Here is a 24,652-nt window from a genome sequence, read left to right on the forward strand (position 1 = left end):
CTCTGAGAAGAAATGTATTAAAGTGTGGGAAGAGAGGACAGATACGTAGATAAATTAGATTAGGTAATTTTGTGATCTTATGTTCTGTATTACAGGTCTTTTCACTTTCTAAATAATTGTGTTTGACATGAGCTTGCCCTAATTATTTTAATTTAAATCTACATTATACAGTATGTTTATTAATGCCTACTGCCTTATTTGGTAGACTCAAAAGGGTTTGAGCCCATAAGGGGGAAAAAATCAATAAATTACAAAGAAGTGGAAGAAAAATATTTCTCTGGCAACCAGGAACATAGCACCAGCAGGAGAAGCAGCTGCAGTAAGGGGGGAGAAAAGCAAGGGGTGGGGTGTGGGGGGGAAATAAACAAGATGTCTCATTTAAAAAAAAATTAAAACAAGGCACAGATCTTGATAGGAAATGAATTGTGGGTGGAAAGGGAACAGTTACCTGGGACCATTAACCTTCAAAAGCTTATAGAAAGAGAAAGGAATATATGCTAAACAATAGCCTTGTTTTGCAGGGTATTAGAGACAAATGAGGAGGAAAGAGAAACCACAGCAAAAATCAAAGTAGAGTTTAGCAGGCAGCCCTTCTGCACAAGTACTTGTTTGAAAAACATAACTGAGAAGTCCCCAAAGTCCTAATTTCCCAATTTAGTGGGGAGAACAAATTTGGAATCAGTGTAAAAATCATTCAGATTCTGAACTTGTCAGGTCTCATAAGCTAAGGAGGCCCATAAGTGGTTAGAACTTGGATGGAAGACCAAGGTGGGAAAAAACCGAGTGGTTCTGGTGGCTTAGTAAAAGGCACCCTTCCTTCTGGGTGAGAACAGAAGCAATAGCCCCAAAATGGTGCTGGGGGGTGGTTTGCTTTGGTGCAGATGTAGAAACCCAATCAATTTTAAAAAGAGTTTACTAGTCCTAGTATCATGGTTCAATCACAATTAGTAATTACATTCTGCTTGTCTGAATGTTCCTTGTTCTTCCAACTGTATGCCGTATACTTCTTTTACTTCCTGTCATGAACTGCTTTACAGCGTTGTAGTGCAGTTTAACAGCTGTGGCCTTCTGTGTCTGAGGTGATGCCATTTCAGTGATGGGTAAAAGGACAGCTGGTCTATAACTGGATAAGTCCTACTCATCTTACCTGCGCAAAAATAAGTGGGACCAGCTTGCTTTAGGAAGTCAAGCAGGATTCAGCCTGAGTTTTCAATCAATTAACTCTGCTGAATACGTTTGGGTCCCTAAATGGAAGGCTCTGTACAAATCTGTTAGTCACTGTTACTGCACTAGTCTACACAAAGTACGTCACTAAAATAAATGGGAATGCTAGTTATTCAATGATGCAAAAATTTAGCACTTGGTGTACTGAATCACTGACAGGATTTTATAGCCGGCACTTCAGGCTCCAGCTTTTGTTTCTTTTAAAAGTCATGAATGATCCACATACTTCCTGGGAAGATCATTCTATGGACTAGCTAGATTACATCAAACATGTCTACGTAATACTTTAGAACTGCTAGTGTCAGTGTTTTCCAGTACTCAAAGGCTGAGCTAAATTGGCAATTTGTTGCTAAACATCCCTTTGACAAACTGTTGCTTGAAAGTGAACCATTGGAAATAAATCTTGGATTTGAAGAGCAGCAAGGAAATAGCCTAGTTTATTTGTTTTTAAAAAAGATTTCTCAGCTCCCGTTTGTAGGAATTCTTCCTAACTCTCAATCTTGATAATGTATGTGAAGCAAACCATTGTGGGCACAGGAGGGATGTCTTCTAATTGATATCGCAATCATGATGGCCCTCTACAGCACCTACCCATGGTGTGGAAGATCACATATTACTCGTCATGTTCCAGCTGGCCACGGAGGAGTTCAGCCTAGATCAAGCCTTCCACTAATCTCAGGACCATCCTCTTTTTACCAGCACGCCTTTTCCTTCTACGGCAGTTTCTTCCTGACATATAAGGGTATGTCTTCACTACCCGCCGTATTGGCGGGTAGCAATCGATTTCTCGGGGATCAATATATCGCGTCTCATCTAGACATGATATATCGATCCCCGAACGCGCTCCTGTCGACTCCGGAACTCCACCAACCCGAATGGTGGTAGCGGAGTCAACATGGGGAGCCGCAGACATCGATCCCGCGCCGTGAGGACGGTAGGTAATTCGATATAAGATACTTCAACTTCAGCTACGTTATCCACGTAGCTGAAGATGCGTATCTTAGATCGATTTTCCCCCGTAGTGTAGACCAGCCCTAAGTAGGTAACTTCATAATGACAATATCAAACAGAAAGAGAAATCAAGTACTTTTAATTTAAAAGAACATTTTAGTTGAAAAAGGATTTTGGAGGGAAGAGTCAGTGTATGTGTGTGGAGAAAGGCATTTTTGGCTAAAAGCTCCTGGTATTTGCTAGCAGCAGAAGGAATGAATGAAGAAAATATATATATAAATATATGCTTGTAACAACTTTTCTAGATGTAAACATATATGTTTAATCTCTCTATGAGGAGAGATTAATAAGACTGGGACTTTTCAGCTTGGAAAAGAGACGGCTAAGGGGAGATATGACTGAGGTCTATAAAATCATGATTGGTGTGGAGAAAGTAAATAAGGAAGTGTTGTTTACCACTTCTCATAATGCAAGAACTAGGGGTCACCAAATGAAATTAATAGGCAGGAGGTTTAAAACAAATAAAAGGAAGTATTTTTTCATACAATGCACAGTCAACCTGTGGAACTCCTTGCCAGAGGATGTTGTGAAGGCCAAGACCATAACAGGGTTAAAAAAAGAACTAGATAAATTCATGGAGGATACGTCCATCAATGGCTATTAGCCAGGATGGGCAGGAATGGTGTCCCTAGCCTCTGTTTGCCAGAAGCTGGGAATGAGCCACAGAAGATGGATCACTTGATGATTACCTGTTCTGTTCATTGCTTCTGGGACACCTGGCACTGGCCACTGTCATTAGACAGGATACTGGGCTAGATGGACCTTTGGTCTGACCCAGTAGGGCCATTCTTTTGTTCTTATGTAATCTAGAAAAGTTGTTAAAAGCATTTTTTGCTGAGGGAAGGGGGACTTGAAGTGAGATTTCAGAATCTGGAGGCTTTGATGTGTCTGAACTAGCAAGTGGCCTTAGATTACGCCTGCAAAAACTTGCAGGTGCATCTGTTTTAGGGTGACCAGATAGCATATGTGAAAAATTGGGATGGGGGTGGGGGGTAATAGGCACCTATATAAGAAAAAGCCCTGAATATCAGGACTGTCCCTATAAAATCAGGACATCTGGTCACCCTAATCTGTTTGTGCTTATAAAAACTCCACCATTGCATGCACAATGCATATTCCTACCTGCCTCCCGCCCCACCTGCAAAAGGGTACAAATATCCATTCTCATATGCAAATACAGGGCCTTTGCATGCTGAATCAGATGCCCCATATAGATTACAAAGTATAGTTTCACTGGCTTCTTTAATACAATGCAGCACAAAGAAAACACCCCTCAGATCACTATCTCCCTTTCAAACCCCAGAGAAAAGCTTTTGAATCATATACAGCTTGCCACAGAGATTTCACCAAGTCATGACACATCCTTATAGGAAAGAAGAAAGCTGGATGAGCACACACTATTTGTTGCTGCCATTATATTTTGTAAGTTCATATTGGATACAAAAATTTCATTTTCTTTGCACGCCCATCTCATCCACTGCATTGACAGCCCCACCTACATTTTTAAGACAAAATAAATAAAGAATGATTATTTGTATCAAAGTTGACTGAGGAGCTCTAGTCATGGACCAGGATCCCATTGTGGTAGGTGTTGTACAAACACAAAAGAAAAAGATGGTCCCAAAAGCTTATAGTCTCTAAGACGAAATTTATTTATTTGTTAATTTGGGGGGGGGTTCAGCGTGGGCTCAGATTTCGTTGTCCTAGAACATCAGCATCTGCATTAATCATAAATTCCCATAATGCCAATGTGCAATAAAGAAAATTTTGGATGGCTCGGAGGCAGGAATTTTTCTGTGGGGAACTGGAGCTGAGCTTTCTGGCTGAGTCAATGTACAGAGCACTATGTAACCGCGATGCCAGGAATGTCAAAACAGATTAGGCACATTTAATTTTCACTGCACTCTAATGTTACAAGGAGTGGGGACTGCAGGGTCACAAATCCTTAATGCCAAGAAAAAGAGAAACATCACAAAACCTGCCTGTGAGACTGTTTTCATTAAAACCCTACCCATATCAAGACAACAGATATCTTAGGAGAATAGCTCAAAACATGGCTAATGGACTGAGTGTAATTCTGTTACACTTTTAATAGGAGACCAACTCCATTAAGCAACTGATTCACGTCTGCCCCATGAGTGGTGGCATAAGGATGGGTGTCAGTCACTTCAGTGTGATACTGATGACTTCAGTGGAGTTTTACTTCTTACGATGGTGAAAATCAGGAGCATCAGGCACACTTACGCATACAACACACTTCTTTTTAAGCACATTAGTCCCTCCTTTCACTAAACAGCTGCATTGCCAATAACAAACTACCTTGGCAACCATTTTCCATGTCTCCTTTGTATTCCACATCTCAGTTCGGCCTTATCACCCCAGCTCACTACTACAAGGGAATCAGCCTTCAACGGAACTCAGACTCAGTCTCTAATAAAACAAGAAAAATAGAAACTGGCAAAAGTGAAAGTCAGTGGCCTCAGCCTTTCTTTCCTCTAGCTGGGATGAGGATCCACAGGACATGAAATAGCAGATAAGAGAGGTGGGAACTGTAAGGTCTAATGATGACAAGTGTCAACTTTGTTAACTATTTCACTGCTGGTCATATTAGCAGAAACATCCAGCTATTCTGGGACTCTGGGCAGATTTTGAGTAAAATACCTCTATTTCCTTCAGCCTCATGTTAACCTCCCTCCCCATGTGAAACATTATACTTCCGTAGACAGCAGCTCTTGATGGGAGAAGCATTTAAGCTGTTGGAAAAGGGTGCCTACATTGGTCATACCGCTCCTGGTTGTCAGATCTGTTTTAACATATCCCTGTAGATAACAAGACAAACTTTCATACCTCCTGTTCAGTTCATCCAATTGCTGTGCTGCAGTCTTCTCTTGAAGCAAGAGATGTGTGTGACTTGGAACCTAAATCCTACTCCCTTACCATGAAATTCATGGGAGGGAGGAGAATTCGAATCCTTGTACCTGAATCAGCCCTTACTGTTTCATTCCAGGCTGGGTTCAATCTCGAAGTCACCTCTTTTCTTGATAATGTTTGGATGTAGTCCAAGATGGTGAAAATCTCATAACAATTGTGAGATTTATGTCATTTGGGACCAACATCTTGCAAGAATCTAAACCCTAACCGCCATTCAACCTTGAATGTGAGCTAAAAACCCTAACCTAAGTCCTCATCTGGATCCAAGCACAACCTCATCTCCATTCTGTAGAGCTCTTTACATAAAGGGCCACACAGTTTCTGCCACCACTACTTCTTGTCCTTAAATAGATAATTTAATGCATTTCTCAATACATTCTATGTGTAACAGTCCAACAGCTACACCACTGCTCTTAGCCTCCTGTCTACATACACAAATAGCCATCCTTAAACAAGGTTGCTGCCAAACCAGGTTATATAGCAGGATTTATTCTTTCTTGTTTTGTCAAGAAAAGCATGTTAGAGAAGCCTGTTTTAGTCTAGGTGATTACCAGGGAGAAAACCACGCAGCACACGCAGTCATTTATATTTGCAACTTCATCATTAATGTGCTGTAATCATTCAATAACACTTGTCCCATGTGCATGCTAGCTTTCAAGGAGAATCAGAACAGTTTCCAGCCAAGTTGCTAAGACAGAGTGTTGCAGCCCAGGAGAAGACCTATACTGAGGAGAGGCCTTAGGGGCCTGGTTTTCCTACTGAGTCCCTCGACTCTTGCTGTCCGAGGCCCTGATTCAGCAAGGTACTAAAGCACATGCCTAACTTTAAGCATGCCAGTAGTCTCATTGAAGTCATGTGCTTCAGTACCTTGCTGATTCAGGGACAGAATTATGTAGATAGACATCTAATTAGCTTGTAATATTGTGGTTTTCATCACCTTAGCCTCTGACGTAACACAATTCATAGGCAATGTTGCACAGGTTTGTGTGGAAGATGAAACACACACATCAGTTTTATCATTATTATTTAAAAAAAACAAAGAAATATGTACAGGTATATTTTTAACCCTTGTTCTTTTTTTTTTCTTAAATGAAATTACCCAGCTCATAAAGGCGAAGAATATAGGCCACAGAATTCAACACACAACAGCAAAAGTACTCCATTATTAAGTCTGTAATTGCCAAGAATTAATTTGCTAATTGCATGCAACTAATCTGCGTCCTTTTTGTTTTATATCAATTAACAGAGTAATTAAAAAAAGCAATCTTCTTGATAGTTCCTCACAGGCAGACTTAGCTCAGCAGAGCTAACGAAACGGGGCCACCCTTTAACTAACCTCATTAATATTTTTCTTTTGTTGAACATCCTGCAAGAAATAGTTAATTTTGCTTCATGAAAGTCCTTGATGTTAGACCGCTAATGAGAGGGCCACACAGCTATGATTTGATGTTTGTTTAGAGAGCTGCTTTGCTGAGTGAGAAGGAAATTCTCTCTCCTTTTTCTCTTTCAGAGACGCAGAGCAAAATAGGGACATATGGGAATCCTTGAACAGCTCCAGCATGTTGTACTGATTAGAACTCTCAAAGGCTGGTAACCTCCCAGAACTTGGAAAGTTCTCTAAAGAACAGGGAAGACTTTGGTTCTGAGCAAGTAAACCACTGAAAGGCGAGAGGAGGAAGGGCCTAACTGCAAGAAATCAGCACACTGGATACAGTCCATTTCCAGGTCACTGTCTGCGGAGATTCCACTGCAGCAGTAGATCCAGTCATGCTTAAAGTTAGGTATGTGCTTGAAAGAAAGAATAAGAATTTCCAGATGAATATACTGGAGGCTATACAAATGACTTTTCAAGAGAGCCCTTTCTGGGCAGGGCAGCAGCCACACACAGCACAGGTTGTCTATTTACAGGAGCAGCTGCAAATTGTCCATTCCTTGAGAAAAGGCTCCTGGGCACATCACTGGTGTGTTTGTATTTTAGGGCAGGTCTACACTAAGGGCGGGGGTCGAACTAGGGTACGCAAGTTCAGTTACATGAATAGCGTAGCTGAACTCGAAGTACCCTAGTTCGATTTACTTACCTTTCCAGACGCCGCGGGATCGAAGTCCGCGGCTCCAAGGTCGACTCTGCCACCGCCGTTTGCAGTGGTGGAGTACCGGAATTGGCCCTTAGCGCGCGGGGAGTTCGAACTATCGCGTCCAGATTAGATGCGATAGTTCGAACTCCGAGAAGTCAAACTCACCGCGTCGACCCGGCAGGTAAGTGTAGACTAGCCCCTAGTGGCCAGATTTTCAAAGGTATTAGGTGCCTAAAGATGCAGACAGGTGCCTAGTGGGATTTTCAAAAGCACCTAGGTACCACTGATTTCAGCACTTCTGAAAATCCCACTAGGCAAATATCTCCATCTTTCTGCACCTACAGACTTTTGGACATCTGGCCCCAGGCCTAGGTTGAGGAGAGGTGCTCATCACACAAGTATTTCCAGGTGGCTGCTCAGTGGAGCAGCATGGATGTCATATTGTCACAGGCACATTGTGCATACCTCATCTATCTATCTATCTAAGATACCTCTAAGGTGCTGCTCTGCATGACCTGAGCGCTGACCTAGAAAGAGTTGTTCAGAGGTTGGGAGGCAACGGGAAATAATCCTGCTAATAAGAAGTAAAGCGATGTAGGAATAGCCTTTGGCCACTCCTGTATCTCAGTGAGTTTGTGGGTCACGAAGGAAAATCCATTCTCAGACCTACAAAAGCAAAAAATATAAGGCCTCTAACCTGGCTGAAACGTTTATTTCCTCCCCACTGCAGAAGTTCAATGTCATAGGCAGTGAATTCCTCTGCGGCTGCCTTAGCCAAAACCTGCAGGTTCTGCTACTTACTACTCTTATTCCAGCAATGGGAGAAATGCACAGGGAGGTCAATGACACACTAACAAAATAATTTTAGGTGCGGAGTACAAAATGCTAGCCTTTTAGGAATACCACATTGTCTCTGGGATACTAGACATACATTAACACCTTTGGTCATGGCTTTTTTGATTTACAATGCCAAGACAGCCTCTCCATGGAATGATAGCCCTGAATTACAGAGACGCTTAGCTACTATCTATCTATCTATCTATCTATCTATCTAGCATACAGTATATAATCCACTATCACTATAACAGTCTAGTCATTATAGTGTTATGTCTTTTGGATTATAGCGGTCATTGCTTGGCCACAATATGAAGGTCACACTTATCTGCCTGTGAGGTGTGGTATCATTTATGAAGTCACTCCAATACATTGTTTGCAATTATTCTTCTCTCCTTTTGTTGTTGTGTTGCTTGTGGTTTTCAAAGAAATCATTCCTGCTATAAGGAGACAGTCCACTAGGAGGCAAACTGACCTTCACACCAGCCAAGGGTTGTAAGAGTGATGCAAAGAAATGGCAATCACAAGGAAAATGAAAGCACATCTGAATGTTGGGAGAGTCCCAGATACTAGCTGGATGGGAAGAAAGTTAGAACTTATCTCTTAACATTTAAAGATAGAAACGCTTCTCTAGTTTTAGCTTCTGAATCTGCTAAGTAGTTCTGCTGAACTGGAGATAGCTTGACATGTAGCTTGACCAGACAGCAAGTGTGAAAAATTGGGATGGGGTGGAGAGTAATAGGAGCCTACATAAGAAAAAGACCCAAAAATCGGGACTGTCCCTATAAAATCGGGACATCTGGTCACTCTATTGACATGTAGCCATATTAACAATATTCACCACCAGCTCCAGGATGTAAGTCATATTTTCAAAAGGAGGCTGAAAGGGTGTACCCAGTGAAATTCACATGCACACAGCATTCCCCAAAACCCACAATAAGCCCCCCCCACAAAAAAACCCAAGCCATTGTAAGTGTAAGCTGTGAAATGTAGACCTTGGTTTGCAGTGGAGTTACAAACCTTTATGTAGCTCAGAACAGAGAGTCTGAAACATGATTCAGGACCACATCCGATCTGAAGTGGTTTCAGGATAGATTTTCAATAGCATCTGACAGATTTAGGAGCACAAGTCCTATAGAAACTCAGTGAGACGTGCTTCTAAATCCCTTATACATTTTTTTTTTAAAAAAACAACCTCTCCCTTCACACACTGTTCTGCTTCCACTATGTGTGTGTATATGGAATTATGCATGAAATTCCCATCAATTACACCCTTAAGTCTCCATGCAATGAGACTATGGGGCTGATCCTGAGCTCACTTACCCCAGTGTAAATCACAACGATCTTCGCTGAAGTCAGCATAATTATCCATGAATTCTAGATGGGCTGGAAGGTGATCGCCTCAAGCCATCTACCCCACTGCAGAGTCATAAGGGGGACAAGAACCCAAATCAATGATGGCTGCTAGAAGAACGGCATCACTGCCTTTTAAATGAGAGCTTGTTTGTGGCTGTTCATGGTACTGTGTTTGGCACGACTGTGTTTGCTGCTTCCAGTCGGTGAGAGCTGAGTGCTGGGCTTTTTCTAGGCAGATTCTCCTGTGTGATGCTTTGAAACATTCACCAGTGTTACTGTGTTAAAAAACATGATATTTGTTTGACTTTATTTTGACCACAACTCTCAGTCAGGTACTAATTACACCTAAGGATTGGCTCTTTATGCCTCTGAAATACTAAAATCACTACGTACCATTTAAACAGTCAGGATTTGGGTTTCTTTCCCTCTTCTGGGGATCTCTCAGGCTTGGGTGATACTGTTATTCTGGTTAGCACTAGCAATCACTCTCCGCTTTGCTACACATGTAACAAATGCAAAGTGAAGTGGGGGGAGGGATGGAGGGTGCTACAAAAAAAAATCCCAGATTTATGCTCCAGCCATTTCCCTCAATAATCAGCTTATGTTGTAGAGTTAAATGAACCGATGGGGAACTCATGCAGGCGGACGGTCTTGTCAGCTGCAAACTTGTAAATCATCCATCAGTGTGAAAAGCATGCACAAGCGTGTGTGTGCGAGAGAAACAGCAAGCGTGTGAGAGGGGGACCCAGATCTGTCTTGATCTTGGTGGAAGCAGGTGTGTTTGGCCAGGTCCCAGCACTTGCTCATGGTGATTACCCCTCCTGCCAGGCCTGGTGTCAAGGAGCAGCTGAGATGAATTGCAGAACCTCCCACTCCCTTGCCCATTTGTTTCTTATGAATGCATAATGAATGCTAATGAATTCCTCACTTGGGGCATATGGTTAAGACATATAGAGCCTAACCTTGATACAAAGAAGAAAGACCTTGATGGTACATGGTGTGGGGGGAGGGGAATTTGGTGATTCACAATCAGTGTTTGGGTCAGGGGGAGTAATTCTGATTAGTCTAAAGATCTAATTCAAATGAAAAAGGGGAAGAGTGATTGATTTCCCTACCAGAGAAAAGGAAAACATATGTCCACGGCTATGTCCTAGAGGCTATGACTTGCCATGAGGTTAAAGAAGAGGTTCCTTTCCCTAGAAGCTGGCTGATGTAGGAAGAAACACAGACTCTGCAGTGCTGGGGGGAGCAGATACAAAATATGCCACGAGCAGCAGCAGGGTGCAGCAGTGCTGGCCTGAGTCTGAGAGCCTATACGCATCTCCCTTTGCCCCCCATTTTGATGTTTTTCTTTCAAAGAATGTGCCTGTTCCCTTTAAAAAGTGAATGTTTAAGTTGTTGAACAGTGAGAGATTGACAGCGCTGGAAAATGAAATCAGGCATTTATCCATAGCACAGTGCCATGCAAGGTAGCAACAATGCCACCTTCCCAAGACCATGCCCTCAATGTGCCACATTCAGGACCCAAAGAAACGTGCTCTGGAGATGAGAAGGTAGCTTAATCTCCAAGCCTGCTTGGTCCTTGGCTTCTCTGCTGAGAATGCCAACAAAGGTGCCACTTAGGGCGAACTGCACTGGTGGTTTTTGTGATGTGGACACCTTTTCATTAGAAACCTGGCTGGGGCCACCAGTTTATTTCAGGTGGAGGATCCAAGCCTGAGTCAAGCAGGGACCCGGAGTTCAAGCCCTGTTGCCCTGCAGTGTAGATGCAGCCCTAATAGACTTGTGCTCTAGGAGGCCACCAGAATTATCCCACAATCCTATGGGCCGACCTTCTTTGTCTTCTGAACAGTTTGGTGGACATACTGCACCACAAACAAAGGGCTAGAGTGTCCACATTTTGGGAGGGCAGAAGGAAGTCTGGGATAGGGGTGGTTGGACTCAGGCCTGCTTAATGCAGCGTAGACGCTGGAGTCCCAGGTGGGGGAGCCAGGGTTCACAAATGATTGTAGATGCTCAAGCCCTAGGTTAACAAACCCAGGGTCTGCTCACTCAGGTTCTGCTAACCTTGGGTTTACATTGGTGGAGACTGACCCATAGAGGTTTATGAGCATGCGTCTTGCTTCCCACTCTTAGAACTGGATCTTTTACATCACCAGGTTCATGGTGTTAGACGCAGCGGTTCTGGGTTCTTTCCTTGCTTCCAACAACCTGCTAGACTTGAAAGGTTTCTTTGCAACACGAGGGGCTGAAACTTGGATTATTAAGTGAAAACTGAGATTTTGGAGCACAATTTTGTGGCAGTGAGTAAACTTGGTGGAAGATTTTGGGTGCTAGCAATAAGACACTCCAGCCAGTGGGACTGACTAGCCACCCCCAGTGGTTTGGGTGGGATTTTCAGGGCACTCAGCATTGGCCTAACTCTGCTTCCACTGAAGTCAATAGAAGCCTTATCGATGACTTCACTGGGAGCAGAACTGGGCCAACAACACTGAGCGTGTTTATAAATCCCAAACTTTGGCATTCAACTTATGCCTGATCACATGAGCCAAGGTGGACCTAAATCACCCAGGATGCTCTGCCTGCTGCGTCTCATGGCGGATTAATTCGTTGATTTGCTTCAGCAAATAGAACCGCGCAGGTACGTAACTGAGCAAGGAGTGGAAAATAGCAGAGACGGAGCTGGAAAACATTCAAAGTCCTTCTAAAAATTAAAGTGCGAACGCCAGCCAAATCCCAGCAGCCGAGTGGAGGTGTGAGGCATTTAGTCTCCGGGGTGGGCAAAAGCAGCTGACTGCCGTATGCAATGTGCATCAACACCTCGTGGCGCTTATGAATACAGGGCTGGTGCTGATGCCCACTTGGATGAAAGAAAGGAGTGAGATTGGCAACGTCAAAGCAGGCAGAGGGAAGGGCTGGTCTGTAGCAAGATGTTAGGTATTCTTTAACCCTCTGTCACACAGAGAGCAGCCGTGTATCCATTTGTCTAGGGACTTCAAGGCCACGGGGATGTAAAGACTCCAAACATTTTGGTGCTAGTTAACAGAACGGCAACACAGGACTGCGGCACGTGGGGATATGGACATGCAGTGCTCAGAGCCTTTCACACAGTCTGGACTTCATTTCCAGCAGTGCTTAGCACCTGCAAATCCAAAGGAAGTCAATGGGAGCTGTGGTTGCTCGGTACCTCTGAAAATCAGCCCTGGTATGGCTGTCCAGCCAGTTCTGTCCATGCTATAGCACAGCTAAAAGGGATCCCGACAGCTGCTGGCACAGAGTTTCCCAGCCTCACTGCCTTCCAGCTGTAAGCACAGAAAAGATCTTCTGACCTGCTAACGTAACCACGTATTAAAAGAGAGAGTGACCAGGGTGAGGGTGGGGCAAGGAGCCTGTAATGGAAACTGGCATTAAGTGAAGGAGACAAGATGGGGGAGGGAATATCTTTTATTGGACCAATTTCTGAAGGTGGAAGAGACAAGACACAAGCTCCACGGAGCTCTTCTGCAGGTCTGGGTGGATTTGGAGAGTATATTTTAAGCTCATGTACATGGATAGGGTGATTTTATTTTGGGAAGGCAGATATATGCAGGTGGGTCACTTGCTGCACATGGGGCTCATCAGAAGACGACTTTCTTGAATCTGTAGTGCTGAAGGCTCCGTTGTGGATTCTGAATTTTGCAAAATTTTAAGCAAAATAAAAACAAATCCTTGCCCACCCCCTCGCTTGCCCTGCGCTTGCTGGAATTGTCCTCTCCGGCCAGCAGCAATGCACTATCCCAGTGGTTCTCAACCTTTCTGGTCTAAGGGCACATTTGTAAGCCTTGATGGTCTGTTGCGACCCTGTAAATAGCTTCAATGTGAAAAATATCTGGCTTACTAAATATTTCTTACCCACAATATATACTATACACGTTGACATACTAGGTATTAAACGCAGCACATACTAAAATAAAGAACTTCAGTATTTGTTGTATAAATCCAAGGTTCCACTTAACAAGAAACCTTAGCTTGCTTCTCTTTGATGAATTCATCACTGTTTGGTGTAATTGTAGCTGAGACGCCTCCCAAAACCAACATAGCCCCCAACACATGGCCCATGGGAGGCAGAGAGTATGAGACAGGGTTGGGGGGGGACTCGGAGGCATGGAGATGAAGCGGGGAGACCAGGAGGACTGGGATTGTAGTGAGGAAGAAACTGGGAGTGGGGGGACTGGGGAAGGAACTGGGGGGCAGAGGGGTATGGACAGGCAGTGGGTAGTTGGGGGAAAGATATGGGGGCAGAGGAGTTTGAAGGGGGAGAGGGTAAAGGGATAGAAGGGATTTGGGTCCATGCGGTAAAGTGGATGGGGACTGGGGGAGAAAGAGTTTGGGGCAGAAGAGGTTAGGGGTGACATGGGGGAAGATCTGGCGGCTAGGGGCCAGCATGGGTGGTATAGAAAATGGGGTATTGTCTGGCTGAATGGTTGGGGGGCTACACTGGGTGGCCTGTATTTATCAGACACAATGTTATCTGTGAACCAAAGCAGGAGGCTACTTTTCCCCATCCCTGTGGGAAGAAGAGGCATGTTAGGGGAGTAGCCAGAACCCCTCCAAATTCTGCTTTCCCAGCAATTCCCCTGCTGAATCCCAGAGTGACCTGCAAGATTCAAAGCAAACAAATACCAAATGCTCCCTCCCTGCTCTCTCCTGCGGGGCCGGCTGGGCTCAGCTCCCCACTCTAGGAGCTGAGATCTCTGGAGTCCCAGCGCCGCTTGGGTTTGGCCATACAACTCAGGGGGAGGGGGGCTGGCTGGGCCAAATTCATGTGAGTGGTGGTGCGACCTGGCACATGAGATTGTAGTGCCACTCACTCAAATTTGGCCTGGCTGGCCTCTCATCATCATAATGGAAGGGTGACTAGGCCAAAGCTGAGCAGCCCTGTGACCCCGCACACCAGGTCACAACACCCAGAATGGAGAGTCAAGCCCAGCCAGCTCTGTGACCCTCGGACACATTCCGGTGGCCTGATTTTGGCTTATGACCCACAGGTTGGGAAACCCTGCACTGTAGGTTCTTTCTTACCTCTTGGAGCCTTACCAGGGAGCTTACTCAGCGTCCTCCTCCCTCAAGTACATTGGCAAGACAGACGGCTTCTTTGCATTATCTACCTCTTGCCATACATTGGTGGGTCCATTCTGCATTTCCCAGGGAATTAGCCACAATCACGAACTGCTCTGTCCCACCTTCTCTGCCCTTGTCCTGCACTGGTGCTTGCTTCGACCCCTGTGTATTCTCCCTGCCCCCTGCACATTCACACGAACACACTCCCATGCACACCCCACTTGCCTACGTGTGAGCTCCATTTCCTTTTTGTCCAAAGGGATAAGCCACTCCCTTTCAAACAACGAGACAGTCCTTTGAGAACCCAACAGCCTCATTCTCCAGTCGTCATAAGAACACCGACCAAGGAGAGTCCTGAATTCACATGCTGGTTGTGCTAGGTTTGCAAACCGCAAGCCCTTCCGCAGGAGTCTGGCAAACGGGAAAAAATAACCCAGCATCTCTCAGTGAGTCCTGGAGCACGTACCCCAGCTGCCACGTGCACCATGCCTGATACATTGTAATGACATGAAAATGAATAGAATAAGCTGACTGAGTGGCATTGTTATTAACCTCTGTTACCTCAATAAATCACACCAAAGAGCAGCAATTACTCCCGTTTCTGACAAATACTACAGATACAGCAGATTCCTCTCTTGTTCTCAGTCCTGGGCCCTCTCCCTCCCTCCCTCTCTCTCACAATTGGAATCAGGACCAGACAGGACTTATCAAGTTATTTGAAGGAACTGGAATAATTTAATACTGACTTATAATGGCACACGACAGACTTCACATGGCTTTGCACTGAGCTCTAAAGAGGGAGGCAGGGGGTGGAAGCATGTGAATTGCTTTAAGACACTGAATCAGAAAGGGGCACGATGGTGTATGCCATGGGGGAGTAGTTGTGGGTGTCATTTACAAGGCATGTGTGTTGTGAGGATGGGGTAGCTGTGCATGTATGTATGTATCTTGTTGATATTAATACATATGTATATCTCTGGTGGTGTGTTAAGCTATGGGGTGAACTTTCCAGAGGCCCTTCATCCCTGGGTGATTTTCACCCAATGTGCTTAAACAAGTCTATATCTAAAACTTTTATTTGTTTGTGTGTGGGATCATCTATGAATGTACAGAAACATATATATATAGATAAGATAGGGATTGACACAGACACATCGACACAGGGTGATATCTACCTCACTTGCATAAAGATTGAGATATCAGGCTATAGGATAGTAGAGTATGAGGTGGGTGAGAAAGTGAAGTTTACCACTCTCCAAAATCAGGACAAAGCCCAAAAGTTTCGATAAAAAATTGTGTGCCTATTTAACCGGTATGAACACACCATCTCTTTGTCCCCCTCTAGTGGTCACAAACATATAGAGGTTTAGGAGTCTGCTACTGCCTCCAAGCTAAAGCACCCTAAAGTAGTAGCATGCTTTTAGATCAAGAGAGCCAGTGTTCATTCCCCAGAGACAACTAGTCCAGGGGAGCTGCTACACTGGCATGTTCAGAAATGCCTGATATGAAAAACTTCCAACATTTTTCATCAATGAGACTTTAAAAAAAAATCCCAGTTGAAGAAAATTGGCCAAGTATTTTCACAACAATGGATTACCTAAAATCACTGACCTCATAGCGGCATAGCAGATATACTAAAAGAATGTTCCCATTTGTTGTCTGGGTTTGGAGATTTGTTTTTAAGGACAGCTGAGTTAAAGAGGGTCTAATTAAAGACAGAGGAGTTAAGGGAGCCTCAGTTAAGGACAACTGAGCTAAGGATCTATTTGTTAGCTGAAAGGCAAATGGTCCAGAGCTATAACTAAAGAAATTTTGGAGCTTCCCTGGCAAAGCTGGTAGAGATTTTGATTATTTTTCTTTTCTTATTTTTCATTAAAAAAAATCTACAGAAATTAAGCCTGAGATTTTCAAAGTTCCTTAGGAATTTAGATGTTCAATTCTAAATTTAGATGCCCAAATTAATGGGAATTAGGCATCCAAACCCCACAGGCGGCTTTGAAAATCTCGGCCTGGATGTACAAAATAGCACCATTAACTTTGAGTAATCAAGCACTCAGAGACCAGAAAAGTCTGAAATTCAGGGTTCTCCTTCAGTGTTAACTGCACTCCATTGCACATGCAGGACATAATACTCACTGTTCCTGTCTTCCTTGCTAAATATAACCATGAGTGTATTATTGCTTATGGTGCAGCTGTTTAGGCCATAAAATAAAAATATGGCTGAGTTAATGTGGCTGATGAAACCTTAACTTTTGGCATTGTCTGACTTGACAGTGCTTGGTTGTTCACCTTTAGTGTTTCACTAATATTAGTTTTTTGCATTAAGAGTTGAATTAAGGCTCTACCTCCATGGCCAAAGAGCAGTGAAATTGGTGCAGTTAGTTCTCCTGCACAATGGGACAGACTTGGGAAATAACACAGGAGCTCATCCCTTTCAGTGGGGGTGGGTTCTCTGCCAGACAGCTTGGAGAGGAGAGGTAAAGGCCTGGCAGGGATGGGCAGGGACCAGAGAACTCGTCATTGTATGGATCCTGTGGTCCAGCACCAGTGAGGGTATGTTGGAACCATAAAGGACTATTGGGCTAAATAGCCCTACATGGACCAGCAGATGAGCCACCTCACTGGCTGGGGACAAGACTCATTCCCCTCTTCCTTCCCCTACTCAGGCTAGATCCTTCAATTAGCCTTTAATATGGATCTGTAAAGCTGTTGTTCTAACACAGGATTTGAACATAAGCACGCAGAGACTGTTTGTGTGTGCGCACACATGTATGTATGAATATAAAATCCGGACCTGTGTTTCACGGTGCTAGGACTTGTACAAACACATCGGAAGGCCCAGATGCCGCCCCAAAGAGCACTGTAAAATGTTATCTTAATAACAGTTATACAGCCGATCAGTTTGAAGATTCAGAAAGGGACAATAAATACGACCTGGTAAATACTCTGAATATGTTTTACGATCCAGACCTGTCCGTTTCCCTTGGCATCATGTCAGCCACTGAACGGTAGGTGTTTTTCATATCGAAAAGTATAATTCATAAGACCCACTTAAAATATTCCGTTCTTTATTAAGTAACTGCTTGTGTCAGTAGCTTCGTTATTGATGGATTTAAAAGGGGAACCAGTCTTTGTTTTAGGTCAGCTTGAATCTAATTTAGGATGGAGTCTTTGTTGTACGTGTGTCTCTGTGACTTATGTGCTTGGAGATGACTTTACTCCCCCAATCTTATTAAGAGCCTATTACAGACTGAACACTACTGCAAAGTATGTAAGCTGAGGGGAGAGTCAGCCTTTACTGCTGAGTGAGGGGTATGTGTGAGAGACAGAAAGAGGGAGAGAGGGATAAAATGGACATAAATCACCCAGAATGTCAGCAACAACAGTCTTAAACCCACAGAAATTTATTATTTTTTCTCTGCCTTACGAGCGAATCAGGGCGTGATCTAAAGTCTATCGGACACCCAACATATTTCTGTGGGTCTGGATACATTCTTATGACCAATGGAAGAAATGTTATATAGTATTTTCTTCTGATCGACCTCAAAGACCTAGTTTTTGCACTCTCGTTACCTTAAAATAACCCTTCCTCCCCCATTGCTTGTGATGAAAGGGGGGTGGAATTTCCTCATTGCGATCAGCGTGGGAGAAACATGATTTGTTCTGGACAAAGCGGCTCAAAGCCAGTTTTGCTGCCCTTGATTTTTTTTGCAGGAGCATATGACCGCTTGAAAAAAGGGGAGGGTGCGGTGGGTGCAGGAGCAAAGTCTCCCATTACAAAAGCTTTTCTCAGATGATAAACATCATAATAATAACAACAATAATAAAAAAAAAACCCTAATAGCCAATATGATGCTAATGCTTCTTAGCTCTGTCAAAAGTGAAAACAGCTCTTCGCTGTCAATTACTGGAGGGACAGCTGGAGTCTCTCCTCTCACTGTCAGGATGCAAACATATTGCATGTCATGGGGAAGGTAACAAAATTCACCAGGACAGCATCACCATCTGTCACCAACAGAGACACTGCTGAAACAAAGGGTCAGGCTTCATTGGGGAGAAAAGGCCTGATCTAACACCATCTTACTTCTGCTTTCCTTTAAAAAAAATAAGGGGGAGCGGGGGAAGTATACAATGCATGCAGTCCTCTATGAGGTTCCATACATGTAGGTTGCCCCAAAAGAGTGTTATGTTTTGTCCAAGGTGCATGAGAGGGAGATTGGTCTAAATAACTCAAGAAAACAAGCTCTCGTTTCTGAACTGATTGTTTTCTACAGCAAAACCAGCATTAAACCTTGTGACATTGCTAAGGAGTTTAAGCTGAGACTTGAAACTCTTCAGTATAAATAGAATAAGGGTAAATAACTGATGGTGCAGTTTGGCAGCAGATCCAAAAAAAGTTTGGTTTAGGTCAAACAAAATCTGAATTTTCAATATTTTGTGGATCGAAAGAATCTGGTTTGGATTTGTTCTGGACCGGGAATTCAAAGCTAGGTCTCCCATAGCCCAGGTCAGTGCCATAATCACTGTTAGGAGCCAGCACAAATGGAGCCAGCACCAGCACTGCCTCCTCTGGCCATTTTATGAACAGCCAAAACTATTTGTGTCAAGTTCACAGTAGTTTTGGGTGGACTGAAACTTGTCAGTCTTCTAAGAACAGCTTGGTGTCCTGAGTGTTCCAGGCCAATGTTCAACTCAGTTGCGCAGATAAGTATGGATAAGCAGCCAGTGGGTCAAAATCTGCTCTTAATTATACCAGGAATATATCAGAAGTTATATCGGGAAGCACTCTGCTGAATTAAATAGAGTTACACCTCTACCTCAATATAACGCTGTCCTCGGGAGCCAAAAAATCTTACCGCGTTATAGGTGAAACCATGTTATATTGAACTTGCTTTAATCCGACGGAGTGTGCAGCCCCGCCCCCCCAGAGCACCGCTTTACCATGTTATATCCGAATTCATGTTATATGGGATCACATTGTATTGGGGTAGAGGTGTACTTTGGAATTACTCTATTGTAATTCAGAATCTGGTCCAGCATTTTGGATGCTGATCTGATTGGAACCTCTGGATCTATTTAAAAAACAAACAAAATCAAACCCCACTATTCTTTTTGTGCAGTCATACCCCAAAGCATCGCAGTAACATAAATATACTCCCACTACTTTCTGTGTGCCTGCACAACCCCACGGTCGTGAATGGGATTTACATACACAAAGAGAAGAAGTCACACTAGGTTTTTTGGGGAAAAGCAAATGTTAGAAAAGAAGCCTTATATTTTCACTAAAAGGAGAAAATGGGCCCCACTAGCCATTAGCCTCTCCCCCGAGGTATGGCTTTATGGTTTAGGCTTCAGCAATGACTACTGGCTGACAAAAAAGTACTGAATCATTATTTTTAATGATGTCTAACTTATTTTCTAAGGTCCCCATTCAGTCATGTACTTAAGCACATGCCTAACTTTAAGCTTGTGCCTAGTGCCATTGATGTCCATGGGAAAAAGCAATATGGCCTAATGAATAGAGCACTGGCCGGGAACTCTGGAGACCTGAATCTATTCCCATCTCTGCCACTGGCCTGCTGGGTGACTTTGGGCAAGTTACTTGCCCTGCTTTGTGCCTCTGTTTCCCCATCTGTAAAATGGAGTTAATGATACCTCCTTTGCAAAGGGCTTTGAGAATACAGATGAAAAGTGCTATCTAAAAGCTAGGTACTATTGTTACTACTCACATGCTTAAAGCTAAGCACATGCTTAAGTACCTGGCTGAATTGGAGCCTAAAAGCAGATTATTTCCCTTTCCAGTGCCAAAAATAAGGGAAGAATTTAAGAAATTACAAGGCATGCGTTTACCATAATGCTACAGCAAGTGAAATAGCAAAGCAAAAAGTGCAGCTTTGTAGGATAGAGGCTTGTCTTAACAGAAAACAGAATTGACTGGAGTGCTCCTGGCTTTGGTTGTGACTAGGGTTTTATTGGAAGTGTACTGTTATATTCTCAAGCAGAGTGTGAGGCCTGGGCTACACTAGGAATTTAGGTTGGCATAATGATGTCATTCAGGGGCATGGTAAAATCCACGACGTAGTTATACCGACCGAACCCCTGTTGTAGACAGCACTGTGTCGATGGGAGGGCTTCTCCTGTCGACATAGCTACCTTCTCTTGGGGAGGCGACTATCTACACTGAAGAGAAGCTCTCCCATTGGCACAGGTAGCCTCTTCACTAAGCACTACAGTGGCACAGCTGCACCCATACAGCCACGCCTCCAGGGCCGGTGCAACCATTTAGGCGACCTAGGCGGTCGCCTAGGGTGCTAGGATTTGGGGGGGGCGCCATTTTCTTTGGCAGCGACTGCGGTGGCCGGATCTTCGGCCGCCCCGGTCACCGCCAGCATTTAGGTGGAGGGGGCTGGGGCAAGGGAGTGCGGGGAGGGCTGCCTGCAGCAATTAAGGGGGGGGTGTGGCACGCAGGGGAACTCCCTGCCCAGCTCACCCCTGCCCCGCCTCCTCCCCGAGCACGCCGTGGCTGCTTCACTTCTCCCGCCTCCCAGGCTTGCGGCACCAATCAGCTTAGGCGCCGCAAGCCTGGGAGGCAGGAGAAGTGAAGCAGCCACAGTGTGCTCGGGGTGCTCGTGCATGGAGCAGGGGTGAGCTGGGGCGAGGGGTGGGTGCCTCAGGGCGGAGGGGGAGAGCTGCCCGGGGGCGGCACCTCAGGGCGAGGGTGCGGGGGAGGGGGAAGCGCAAGGTGGAAGTTTTGCCTAGGGCGCAAAACATCCTTGCACCGGCCCTGCACGCCTCTGTGGTGTTGCAAGTGTAGACAAGCCTTGAGAAGGTTTGGTTTTTTTACCCTTCCCTGCACAAAACCCACTTACCTAAAATTCAGCTATCTGACATCTTATGGACTGTCCCATTGCACTGCCTTATGGGGTGAAGATGTGGAAAAGTGGGTCCTCTGACTTCTCTGTCAACTGTCCCTCAACTCCCTTCACTCCCAACTAGCTTATTTGGGGGCAGTACAGAGTCCCACAGTCACAGCATGCACATCATTGTGGCCTCTCTGTTAGTCCCCCCTCCTCAGTAAGGTACTTTTCATGGGCCTTCACACTTGAATGAATTTCACCCTCTACCTAGATATCTTAAGTACTTATGTGACTCCCATTACCACAGTATCTGAGCAACTCACAGTCTTTAATATGTTTATCCTCACAACACCTTTGTGAGGTAGGGAATTGCCTGGTAAGGAAGTGGGACTGTATGGCAGGGGATGGATCACTTGATAAATTGCTCTGTTCTGTTTATTCCCTCTGAAGCATCTGGCACCAGCCACTGTTGGAAGACAGGATACTGGGGTAGATGGACCATTGGACTGACCCAGTGTGGCCACTATTATGTTCTTAAGTTCTTACACTATTATCCTCTTTTTACAGCTGGAGAATTGAAACACAGAGCGATCAAATGATTTGCCCAAGGTCACACAGAAAGTCTGTGGCAGAGCAGGGAACTGAATTCAGATTCAAAGTCGCCACCCTAACCACTGCCACTGGACCATCCTTCCTCTCCTTGATCCTCTGGAACAAGATCTGCAGCTGACGTAAATCAGCCTAGGTCCACTGAAGTGAATGGAGCTATGCCAGTTTACACCAGATCTAGCCCTATGTGTGTAAACACATCTATGTGTAAAACTTTCTGTTGAGTGACAATAGACTGTTTTCATGGTAACAGGGATGGACTCAAGCTCTAAAGCTCTGATCTGGTTTGAGGGAATCATCTCTATATGGCAACACTTTTTCACTGCTGATCATTTGGGCTGCAGAATTAACTGCATCATAGGGACAGAGGTGGGGGCACACACTGGGAATGTGGAACAAAGTTAAAATCTATTGTTGTTGAAGGTTTCTAGAAGCCGTAGCAGAGACCACCTCAGCTGGTACTGGTCAGTTTGCAATGCACCGAAATTGGACTTGGTACCATGCTGTTTCTCTTAACGATAGTGTCAGGAAAGGATTGCATGATCAAGGGAACGTTACGCACTTCTCCAACTTCTGCCCATGCTGTGTGGCTCAGTTAATAACCAGAGCTTGTAGATTTTAATCAAGCTCTATGTAGCTATTCTGGAACGAGAGCTGATCTTTGCGTAATAGTGGGGCCCCAGTTTTTAACAGACAATTCAAATGGCTTTGAGCTGTTGTTCAGAACATTCTGCTCTTCTATTCTGTAGAGATCTCTCAGCTTACAGAGCCCTGCAGTCACCACCAATGTCCCCTAGGGAAACAGATAATAAATCCTAACCCTTCTCCTTTATTAAGTAGAATGGAAGACTTCAATAGATAAATAACTTAGCTTGAATGTAATATCTACTTAGGCATTGTTCAGTAAGTTATTTCAATATAGAGCCTTGTAAATTCATAGTTTGTGCTGCAGTAATGAGCTGAATTCGTATAGTGCCTCTCATCTCAAAGGATCTTTAAAGGCTTTGCAGGCTGCAGTGTACATAAAAATCACTTCCACCACTGAAATGTAGTCATGTCTATGGTAGAATTAGCAGCTGTTTAACAGTTTGGGACAGGGAGTGGAGAAGACTAGAGAGCTGCAGGGGAAAGTTAGGTAGGGAAAATGTAATTTTCCACACAGCCAGTCAAAATTTTTCAAATTAAAGGCTTAAAAAAATATTTTCTGGGGGGTGAAAATTAGACTGTGAACATTTTCCTTCTTTCTTTTTTTTTAAAGTGACTTTTCAATCAAACTTTTTTATTGAAAATGTTATTGAAATGTTTGATTTACCTAAAATGGGGTGTTTGGTAAACAAAAAGTATCAGTAACCAGTTTGATAACATTTTCAATAGTGATTTCAATAAAAAATGTCATGTGTGCTTATGGCAAACTAAATGTACACGATAATATAGGCGGGCAATGGCACACACAGCTCAGGCTAGAGCTCACAGCTAGCTCCAGTTCTGTCCCATAAAAAAAATGGTTTTTCAGGTCAATCTAACCATTATGGATAAATAATTTCAAAATGTTTCATTTTCATTCTGACCTTTTTTATTTTTTTCAAAGTTTACTATAGTTACATTAAATTTCTAAATAAAAGGGCATTTTTGTTTTAAAAATGTCAAAATGTTCTATTTTGACAATTTAGAAACTTTCTTTTAACATTTTTTTGAGTCAAGAAATGCATTGAAGCCTACTCTTTCCCATGAGAAGTTTTACTTTTAACAAATTAGCATTTTTTAAATGCAAAAACTGTTTAGTCTAAAAATTCCTGATCAACTTTACCTTAGACCTCCTTTACTAAAAATGTCCATTACAGTCTGTGAAATATTTGGGGTATCTCTGACAAAGAATAGTGATGAATATAATAAAAGGCACTAGTTATTAATTATTAACATAGTCCATTTTTTTTCAGTCCACCACTCACAAAAGGAACATTTTTCTTGCGACAAATTAGCTGAATCAGAGAAGTGTATTTCCATTTTCATAAATTTTCTTTAAAAAATAATAATTTCCCACATCAGTGGAGGGGTAGTTTGCTTTATCACCATACAAAAGACGTGAGTTCATTTCTAAGACTTGGGGCAAGATTTATCAAAGGGAAACTGAGTAGATATTTTTTGAATTCCTATTCAGTGTATATCCACTTTTACATTTTAATGGACAATTCTAGTGATAATTACCAAATGGCCTTATTAATAGAACTGGAAGTTAGTAACTTCAGTATTTGCAATAATGAAGGTATTTCCTACAGTAGGAAATAGGGAAAACAGGGAATACTTGTTTACATATCTGAGGTAAAATTATATATGCAGTTAATAGCAATATTTGCTATTCAGTTTGAAGTAACGTTACTCTACAAATGTAAAAATGTAGTAAGTATCACTACAATTCTTTGTTACATTTTGAAATTTACTTTCAAATTCCATTCAGTTTCATGACCAAATTTTCAAGTGCCCGTAACACTGCACTCATTTTGCATATACAAATTTCATATAGATACATTTTCTTATAAGTTTTGCATTTATGTGCACACCAGAATTGTGTAGCTCCAGGAGATGTCTAACCATGCAATCTGACTGGTGCATACAGGTGTTTTCATATGCAAATTTTTGCTTGGGAAAAGCTGCCTG

The 24,652-nt window shown here is 43.5% G+C and overlaps 1 long non-coding RNA gene across 2 annotated transcripts; it reads left to right on the forward strand.

Annotated features, from left to right (window-relative positions):
* On the forward strand, window positions 1-23,504 carry LOC120380412. Of its 2 annotated transcripts, none has more exons than XR_005587759.1 (3): window positions 1-63; window positions 6,677-6,947; window positions 21,956-23,504. It is a non-coding gene; the product is annotated as an uncharacterized LOC120380412 (long non-coding RNA). The 2 variants fall into 2 exon arrangements; XR_005587760.1 differs by lacking the exon at window positions 1-63 and adding an exon at window positions 6,258-6,320.
* The last annotated feature ends 1,148 nt before the right edge of the window (window positions 23,505-24,652 follow it).

Source organism: Mauremys reevesii, linkage group 13, assembly GCF_016161935.1.
Source record: "Mauremys reevesii isolate NIE-2019 linkage group 13, ASM1616193v1, whole genome shotgun sequence".
In the NCBI taxonomy this organism is placed as follows: Eukaryota; Metazoa; Chordata; order Testudines; family Geoemydidae; genus Mauremys; species Mauremys reevesii.